Consider the following 8069-nt stretch of genomic DNA (forward strand, 5'->3'; position numbering starts at 1 on the left):
TGCTTCCAGTTCTGGCTTATAGGAAGATCTCTGAAGGTTGGGTGTAATCCTCTCCTGACTTTGGATCACTCTCTTAGATCTAAACCTCCAGCTCTGGACTCGCCATCCTCAAAGACTGCTCCATAAGAACACAGGCATGTGTGAACAGCCCACTCCTCCTTTGGTCAATGGCACACACTTTTAGACGATGTGTATTCAGCATCTGGCAAGAGTGGAATCAACTGGGGCTCTTTCTAAATTGGTGTCACCATTGATTGTGGTGGTGGCAGCAGCTCATTCTGCTGGCTCTGTGTAACAGGGTCATAAATCACATTGTTATAATGTGTTCTAAACCCCCAAACTGCTCCTTTTATACCTGACTTTTAGGACCTCCAAGCCTGTAGTTGTGTTCATTATCAGTTAGAGCCCCTCCTCGTTCTTTTCTTCTTCTTCGGTGCAATCCTATAAATACAGTGTACCCCTTTTGCCTCTCCCCTTTTCTACAATCCCCCTGTGGGAGAGGTGGGTGTCATTTCTTTCCAACACTTTAAAACACACATATAATGCATATTTAGCCACCTGGATGTTTCTGGTTGCAATTTTAGTTCGATTATTGTCATTATTAAGCCTGTTTTTGTTAGATGTTATAAGTGTGTCGTATGTGTGTATCATAAATGTGTTTTAGGCGCCATAAATGCTAGCATGAATATATACTCCTTGCTAGCTTGGGAGCTGTGGTGGGTTGAACTAACCCTCTTCCCCACTGTTTGTATTTGGTCGTAGGAGCTGGAGTGGGCAAATTATTTACTGGGAGGTCTTTCTTTCTTTTACCTTTTTTATCAGACACAACGCAGAATCACACCGGTTACACCTGCAGCTCATCCATCACCTGTTCTTCCCATCACTTAATGTTTTTGCTGCAAGACGTTGGAGTGAGTGCCATCTATTTTGCTGTTGTTTGGAGGCATTTTAGTTCAGTGAGAGACAGGAGGTCACGCAACAAACTGCTCAAACGAGTGGAAGCCGCTGCCCTCTGCTCGTCAGCTGGGAAACCTGGATCTCCCTTGTTGTGTTAACAGACCTCTCTGCATTGAATCATACCTGTTATTAACCTCTGTCTCTCTTCCACAGCATGTCTTTATCCTGTTTTTCTTCTCTCACCCCAACCAATCACAGCAGATGGCCCCGCCCCTCCCTGAGCCTGGTTCTGTCGGAGGTTTCTTCCTGTTAAAAGGGAGTTTTTCCTTCCCACTGTCGCCAAAGTGCTGCTCATAGGGGGTCATATGATTGTTGGGTTTGTCTCTGTATCTATGAAGCGCCTTGAGGCGACTTTTGTTGTGATTTGGCGCTATATAAATAAAATTGAATTGTCAGGGTCAAAGTTCAGAGGTAAGTTTGTTTAGCAAATGAATGACAATAAATCATACATGTTTGCTGATTCACAGATTGACAGCCTGGAGGAACAGGGCTGTGTCGTTCCTGTGATGTGATTCAGCTTTATTTTAGTATTCATTTATTTTATTAGCTTTATTTCAGCCACTCAAACAAAACAACATTATATTAAAACAGAGTGCAGGTCTCATCCAACCATAGTTAAATATGTGCCAACTGATTCAGTACGTTTCATGTAGAAATATCTGTGGCAACCTTTTGTTGCAGCAATGATCTCAAAACACAAGGGGGGGGGGCTAAGATGAATGTCTGCTGTGAGGACAGGGGGTGTGCGTGTGCTCAACTCACGTGACACGTCATTTACGCAACATTTGGTCGATTTAAAAGTTACAGTGAGATAAAATCATGTTATGGATTGCACTCAGTATATTGTGCCGACATGGTGAGATTGTGTCTGTCGAGCCGAGGAGAGCGTCGCAGTGCCAAAAGCTGTAAAATGAACTATCAGGCTGGAGTGTGCTGCCACAGCACAGAGCAGTCACAGAGTCCTGCAGGCAGAAGAGGAGTGATCGTGTTAGCCACCTTACAAAACAAAAAGACATGAAGTGAAAAGCAGAGCGCAGAGTGAGGCAGAAGAAGACAGACTGGGCCAAGTCCTGCATGTGCGAGAGCGAGCGAGACCCGGGACAACGTCATCCGCCTCGCCTGGACTAGTCCGCCGGCCGGAGGAGGGACAGTGGCTGCACTGTGCAGCCGAAGACTCACTTTGATCGCGCAGGAAACGAGCGACGCAACCGGTCCACCGTCCGTGCAAACTGCGCCAGGCAGCGTATTGCACGCTGGAGGACACCGAGGAAAGTCACAGTAGGAGCGGCGCTTAGTGAGAGGTGATGTCGGGGGGACATGGCTTCTTCTCCGGTCACCCCAGCATCGCTTGAAGGAGAAACACCTTCACCCACCGGGAACGAGGAGCCCGCGACCACCCGACAGGTACGACACGCCTCCGAGACCCTCTGCGCGCCCGGTAACGTTGTAACGTTTTACCGAAGTTCATTCGCAAACACACCAGTTTAAGATGGACCCGAGAATCAGCACACGGGAGCACTGGTGTCTGACTCAGCAGAAACGGCGCGACGTGCGTGTAATGCTTCGTATTTGATAACGATGGAATAATTCTTTAAAATAAGCACACAGATAAACACTGGTGGGTGGAAAAGCTCGTGTTATGCTGAAATGAGTCCCGCCTAGTCCGGTCTACACCTCATTCAGCAAACATCTGAGTCACCCTGAGACGCCAGTGCGCGTCCTTGTGATGCAAAAAGCCGTAAGTGACACGCTGTTTACACGCAGGAGCAGTTTAACACATGCAGGTTGTGCCAGTAGGCGTTTCCTTCAATGTGACACCAAACGTGTAAATAGTGCTGGGAGCGGATGTTGGACCTGATCAGTCTTAATCTGACAAACTGTAGTTCCTGCTCTGTTTCTAATTCAGCCCCATGACAGACAACCAGCATGTTCTCCTGTCACGTGTTATTGACACGCACATATTTAGTCCGTGTGTGGGATGTTAAAGGTGAGTTTGTTCAGGGCACGATCAGACTGAGGCCATTTCAACAGGTGCAAGGAAGTGTTAGTGTGGTTACTACGGCAGCACTGATGCCCTGATGAGTGCACATGGCTGGAATGAAAAGTCAATGCTATGTATAGCATGAACTACTTGTTGTCTAAGGCGGTGCAGAGAGTGAGCAGGAAATATCTGAGGTTGGATATTTCAGTACATACAGAGCTGTGCAGAGACATTAGGATCTTAAACTATTGTCTGTATCTGGCAAAGCGAGAATCTGAGCCTTGTGTACAAACTGTCTGGTGTTTGTTCTGGCAGGAATATGAAACTACTGTGCACAGCATGCTTATTAAGATGGCCCAGGACCAGGTCATCTTGCAGGATGGTAGTGTTACATCGAGAAGGTTCCTCTTTAATTGTTGGATTTCTGTGTGAGTTTTCTCCCTGTGCCTCTGTGGCCTCTCCCCACAGTATCTGTGTTTGTGTTTAAAGTGTTTAAAGTACAGCACTAGATGATCGTATGGGTGAATGTGACTTGTTGTAAAGCACTTTGAGTTGTTGTCTATATAAAGTCTAAATGGAAATCCACTTATGTGCAGAGGACCAGAAGATCCAGCGCATCGAAATAAAAAGTTCTTTGCTTAAACAATGAATTGTGCGATAAAATATTAATTTACAAATTCATTTTTAAGTTATTTTATTTATTCAATACAAAAGTAATTTATTATCTAGTAATTTAATTGAAAATAAAAAAATTTATAAATCAGTATTTGAAAATAAATTATTATTCCATTAATAAATACTTCAAATCAGAAAAAAAAAAGAAATAAAATCTCAATAAAAACCTCACATCAAAAATCCTTTTCCTGTGTCGTCTCATGTCCAACATCTGTGTAGGCAGAGTGTAAACACAGAGGCTGAATGGCCTTTGGTATAGGTGCAAAGCTAAGACTGTCTAACCAATGACAGAGCTCCTTACCTCGCACCGGCTAATTTGCATTGCTCCGGGATTTTGGAAATTTATCCATTTATTCATTATGATGTGGTTCAGCATCATAATGCTGAACCACAGAAACACACACACACACACACACACACACACACACATATATATATGTATATATATTAGGGGTGCAATGATACTGGTATCGATATTGAACCGTTCGATACAGTGCTTTCGGTTCGGTACACATATGTATCGAACAATACAATATTTTAAATTTATTTTATCAACTTTCCTTCTGCAGATGCTGTCTGTGTTGAGCACTCAGTGGATCTGTGTTCGACTACTCCGCCTAGGCTGCACTGTCGAGCACAGATCCACTGAGCACAGCGCAAGCTAGCAGACAGAAGCTAAGCTCGTTGCAACATGGCAAACTGAACCTCCCCCACTAGTGATGGCCAAATGAAGCTTTCCGAAGCACTGAAGCTTGTATTGAAAAACGGTTCATTACTCGAAGCTTTTCAACACAGTCCTCTCCGGTGACATCTGGTGGTGAAAACTTTGAAGAGCAGCTTGAATCTGCAAAATAAAACGGACTGCTCAATCATCACTGCTCACTCAAGAGTGGAGTTCTCTCTGATATTGGGCCACCGTTCCGTTGCTTTGAACATGTAATTGGTTTTGTTTCTCAATTGGGGGGCTGAAAAAATGTAATGCGTATCTGCGTAATACATTTTGATCAATAAACTTTCCCTATTTAAACATGCACTATGGTGGCCTTTCTTTGCTCATAACTCCTTGATGTTGGTAAATACAATAAGTGAGCAATATATATAATATACATATGAGACTGCACAGCACATTATGGAGTATGCCCCTGCTGTGGAGTCCTGCCTCCATCTACTTGTCGTTTAATCACTGGACAGCTGGACAGGTTCATACAAAATATTAGATGAGGCCAATTGTCCTATACATATTTTTGACCTAGGGGTGGGATTGATTGTGAACTGGAAAGGGAAAATGCTTAGGAAGCTGAGTACGGCTGCATCGTCACTGATTTGTAGAATCATTTTGATTCGATACAGGATCCGATTCAATTTGATTGGAATCTGGAAAGTTTTGCCTCAGTCAGAAATATTACAATTCTGATCATTTAACAGTATATATCCATAATTTCGTATCTATTAAAAGAAAGCTGACACATGTGAGACTTAATTAGAGATGTAAACAGAGAGTTATGAAACCTGCAGCTGCAGAAGCCAGCGGGAAAAAAAGAGGCAAACACAGCGCGGACCCGACGACACATCAAAATCTGATTCTGACGCGTCGGGTCCGCGCTCTGTGTTCACGTTTGTATGCAGAATCCGTAAACCTGCTCCCAGTTACTGTTTTAGCTGCATGGTGTTTGACGACATGTTGTGAGGTTTAACCTGAGATGCTGGCGTTTCAGGCATAATAACGTTAATTTACAAATCGACACGGGATTTTAATGAATCAATATCACTTTATTCAATTTAGCATGGATTGTAATCAGAAAGGCGATAATCAAAACCCACCCCTAATCAAGAACTTGCAAAGTAAAAACATGATCAATGTAAGGTAGCCCTTTTGTTATTTACATTTAAAAAGAGGATTAGTGTTACTGTGCGCTGGCTGAGTCTGTTTCTTTTCTTAGAAATAGTTTCTCCTGCCCTGGAGAAAATCCACTTGCATGGAACAGAAGAGGCTGTGGAGTGCAGGAACTACACTGCAAGCTGGTAGATATGCAGGTATTCCTGGGTCCTGCAGACTATCACCTAAAAACAATAAACAAAATGATTTTCTAAACTGTAGCAATGTAATGTACGTATAGTGTCAAATACATTTTTGTAGTCTTCATTAGCTTTAATTCACATGGAAGTGTTCCTAAAGTCATATGCTGTAATGATATTTACATTATGAAAACATGATTTTGGACATTTCAGGTTTTTCACTTCGGCAGATAAAATGAATTGAGCAAAATCAACTCAAAATATTCCCACACGCCAGAACGTCCTCTCTTCCTCGCTGGCTCCATATCTGTCAGTGGAATGATCACCTCTTCGCTCTCTGTCACCATCAACACACTCCACGAATCCCGTGGATGATTCACTTCCTTATATCCGTTTGAATCAGGTACCAAAGCAGTTACGTGCGTAATGAAGCTTCGGACGTCACTGGTCACGTGACTTTTGCCAAACGAAGCAAGCCTCGACACAGTGCTTCTGAACCAGTGTGTTGTTTTTTTCGACACATGCTCCGGAGCATCAGCTTCAAGCGGGCCATCACTATCCCCCACCCTCATTCAGATCTGGTGTTTGGAACTATTTTGGTTTTCATGTGACGTATGACCCTGAAGGTAAGCGCGTCATGGACTAAAGTAAAACAGTATGTTGGATGTGCCACGCAATGCTCAATTACATGGGTGGGAACTAGTGTGTTAGCGCAGTTAGCTCGTTAACGTGTTGGCCGTCTAGCCCCACGCACGGGGCGATCCGCGGTCGCTCGTTAACGGAGATTTGCCGTGTTGTGGCGTTAACGTCATTTCAGATTAACGCTGACAGCACTAGTGGGAACACAACGAATATGACTGCACATTTACTCCGACATCATCCTGGTGCAAAGACAAGTGGAAGCAGACAAAACAACAAGCATGCTACAAACTTTACCCGAGTCATTTAGACAGCCGTTAGCACAGGATTCTCCTTATGGGGACCTGATATGTTTAATATGCTGCTGAGAATATAGCCCAGAAGAAGCGTATAGTAGAGCTTTTATTTTGAAAGAGACATTTCTCTGTAATAAACTCTCTTTTCCAAAGATGGGTGATTTCTCCATCAGATAGATTTTTTTATTACTTTGTTGTTTCAGCAACATTAAATTTAAAAACTGTACGTTTGAGTTAAAATATATATTTATAATTTTAATAAATGACAAATTAAAAAGGCATGAACATTTTTTTGTATCGAACCGTGACACCAAAGTATCGAACCGAACCGTGAATTTTGTTTGTCGTTGCACCCCTAATATATGTGTGTGTGTGTATTTATACATCAATCCATTTTCTTGCTTATGGAGTTCAGGGCCTGGGACCTACTCCATGTCAGCTTTCAGTGTTTATGAACATGAACATTATGAACTCATGACTCCCTTGGGAAGCCTATGGTTTTTCATAGGCAGGGGATATTTGTTTTATCACAGTTCATTACCAAACAGAGCAGGGTTCTAATTGATTTGTGGCTTTTAGGATATTATGTACAGGTGTGTAAAAGTGGAGTGAATATAATTACAAACAGCAATGCTAGTGGAGTGATGACAGACAGGGCGGTTGGGGGGTGGTGAACAGTTTGCCAACAGTTCTGCCCCTGTAGAGAAGGACATCTGCCATTTCTTTTTCCATTTAGTCAAACAATTCAGGTAGTGATGAAAGAAAATCAGACTGTGGCAGTGCTTGCAGCAGGTAACGGAGTGATAATGCAGAGTTTTTACTGCAGTGGACAGTCCCTAGTGTGACCATCGCTGGAACCAACCAGCTGATTTACACCATGGCAGCAGTCATCAGTGAAGTTCTTGGCTGCAACATGAACAATCTCAAGTAGCAATGCTACTAAACTTGCTGGAGAACTTTTAGTTCAGGCCACTTGATGAGTTTCACACAGTACTGCATATTATTTTATTAGGTTGGCACAAATGTAGGATTGTATTTGTGATATCACGATGTGTCTGTTTCCTTTTCATATTACACTAAAGAGATCATCGCCTACAAGCCTCCATAAACGAACAGCATGTCTATAAAAGCCCATTCATCATCCGGCCCTCCTGCTCAAACACAACCATGTAGCGCTCATCCCTCCACCCGTCTCATTCAGCATCCACACACATGTTGCAGGGAACGGGAAATAGAGTAGAGCAGCAAAGCTTGATTTCCTTTAGGATTGGTTAAACTAAAAGACGTTGACAAGGAATTTTAAGGATTTTAGGAAGCATAAAACCGAAATCAGTTGTATTGGATACGAGTATAAATGAGTGCTTAGGCTCATGCAAGAAAAAACATCTTAGACAGGATATGACAAAACGTACTGTGATACAATTCTTCATTACTACAGCTCATTGAGTGCTTTTGTAAAAAGTCAAATCTGTGTGCTCCATTAAACCCTGTAGAAGTTGTTTCGA

This window comes from Aulonocara sp. 'chitande type north' Nkhata Bay, linkage group LG3 (assembly GCF_057382095.1).
Source record: "Aulonocara sp. 'chitande type north' Nkhata Bay isolate Kocher_YH1m ecotype deep benthic linkage group LG3, A_spYH_male_GT1.1, whole genome shotgun sequence".
In the NCBI taxonomy this organism is placed as follows: Eukaryota; Metazoa; Chordata; class Actinopteri; order Cichliformes; family Cichlidae; genus Aulonocara; species Aulonocara sp. 'chitande type north' Nkhata Bay.